Source organism: Alosa sapidissima, chromosome 4, assembly GCF_018492685.1.
Source record: "Alosa sapidissima isolate fAloSap1 chromosome 4, fAloSap1.pri, whole genome shotgun sequence".
Classification (NCBI taxonomy): Eukaryota; Metazoa; Chordata; class Actinopteri; order Clupeiformes; family Clupeidae; genus Alosa; species Alosa sapidissima.
Window position 1 is genome coordinate 3526786 of NC_055960.1, and position 2569 is coordinate 3529354.

The window sequence follows — 2569 nt, forward strand, 5'->3', positions numbered from 1 at the left end:
AGCAGCTTAAGATAGGTCCCATGGAGGCAAATGGAAGTGGCGTCACTGAGACACTCAATAGGCAACAGCTGCAGCATATTATGTATACACGAAAATTAGTAATTTTAATGGCATGGGTTACACGTTTGAGCCTGTGATGGACAGGCCTGTAGTGTCTTGACTACCACTAGATGGGGGACGATCGGTTTCAGGCTCCAGCTCAACCTTCAGTAGGATCATTTGGGTGAAAATGACTGTGTGGGCGCCGCCAGAGCATGGACACTGGAATATATCTGTTGCAAAGCAGTGGCGAAACGTACCCAGATAGCAAGCAGAGGTTGGCCCAACGTTGGTAATGGTTGGCAATGGTTGGCAGCGTCAAGAGTTGGAATTCCAACGTTGGGCCAACACTGACCCAACGTCAGCTGCCCAACCAATAATATCAAATTGCAATTGGTTGGGCAGCTGACGTTGGGTCAGTGTTGGCCCAACGTTGGAATTACACCCACAAATGGCAGCGTCAAGAGTTGGAATTCCACCCAAATGATCCTACTGAAGGTTGAGCTGGAGCCTGAAACCGATCGTCCCCCATCTAGTGGTAGTCAAGACACTAGAGGCCTGTCCCTCACAGGCTCAAATGTGTAACCCATGCCATTAAAATTACTAATTTTCGTGTATCCTTCCCCACCTTTGTATCCTTTGTGTATCCTGTAATCCTCCCCCACCTTTTTTATGCAGCCCTTGCCACTTAATCTACTAAACCCCTCTTCTACTGCACTTTTTATCACTAATTATTGCCTTCTAATGGGCTTAAAGGGACACCAGGCAACGTTTTTGTGTTAATTAATCATCTTCTTAAGTCGGTATATGGTTAAATGACTCATTACGGGGCAAATGAAGGCTCTCTCTCGCCCGCCCCTACTTCCTGTAGGAAGAATATCCCACTCGCAAGTTCGGTGTATCCTACCCGCCGACCGAAGCAGGATCAGTTTACAGCACAGAGGCAGGCTAATGAAACGCTAGAGATTGTTGCAAACGTGTGTATAATGGCAGAGCCGGCGAAGAAGCAGCGAAAACCCTTGACGGAAGACGCAAAGAAAAGGAAAAGCGCTTCAGACCGAGTGAGGGGGAGTTTCGTAGAGAAAAAGCATCAGGCTTGCCTGGTGTCCCTTTAACTGATTGGATGGTATTAAAGTGACTACCTGATTTTTTATGTATTTACATTGATAGAGATTGTGTGCACACACTAGTTTCAGGTGTATACAAACTTATTCAACTGTGATGAAACTCACCAGTGTGGTAGTGATGGTGTTAACTTAAAAGGTTAAAATACCTAGTTTAAATTTCTAAATAAATCATCCATTCACTGATTCATAGTGGTCAATCTATTACACCAATAGAGTAAATAAGTATACTTAGGGTTCTTTGAGTTACCATTTATTTCTCAGGGCAGAGGTTTATATTGGGATGTCTAACATGAGGGGTCAGCATATCTAATCTGTTGACTGATTATGGACGGAGTCTCTTGCTTTCAGATGTACAAGTGAAAGGATAGACGAAAATACAGTATTTTATTTTGATACATTTTTTGGCTGCTGTATTTTGTAGTTTATTTTGATACATTTTTAAGGTGGGTATTTGGTATTTTATTTGGAAATACATTTTGATGTATTTGTGCCCATCCCTGGTTGTGGGTCAGTGATGGTCTGGGGAGGCATATCGTTGGAGGGACACACACCTCTACAGGCAAGACAATGCCACCCTCACTGCTCTTAGGTATCGGGATGAGACTCTCAGACCCATTGTCTGACCCTGTACTGGTGCAGTGATCCTGGGTTCCTCCTAGTGCACAGCAATGGCCGGCCACATGTGGCGAGAGTGTGCAGGCAGTTCCTGGAGGATGAAGGAATTGATTCCATTGACTGTCCCCCACACTCCCCTGACTTAAACCCAGTAGAACATCTCTGGGACACTATGTTTTTGTCCATCCAACACCGCCAGGTTGCACCAGAGACTGTCAAGGAGCTCAGTGATGGCCGTGTCCACATCTGGGAGCAGATCCCCCAGGACAACATCCACCATTTCATTAGGAGCTTGACAACATTGTCAAGCATGTGGGGGCCATACGAACTACTGAGTACCATTTTGAGTTGCTGCGATTAAATGTAGGCAAAATGGACTAGCCTGCCTCATAATTTTTCCACTTTCATTTTTGGGGGGTCTTGGAATTCAGCCCTCTGTAGGTTGATCATTTTCATTTCCAAAAAACGATCCTTTCGTTCCTAACACATTACCCAATCCATATCAGTATAGATATCCAGCATGATCTTTTTTCCCATTGAGAGCTGATGTGTTTTCAAAGTGTTCCTTTATTTTTTTTGAGCAGTGTATTTTAGTGACAGCCTATAGGAGTAAAATGTTATTCCTGAAATTCCTAAAATTCAGTATTTATGAGAAAATCTTCATTAATTAGCTGAAAACCCATGTTATCTATGGTGGTCCAGAAGGGTCACACAATTAGATGTCAGAAAACAAAATAACAAAACTAAAGACAGATTTGCATTTCAGAAAAATAACAAAGAAACAGCAA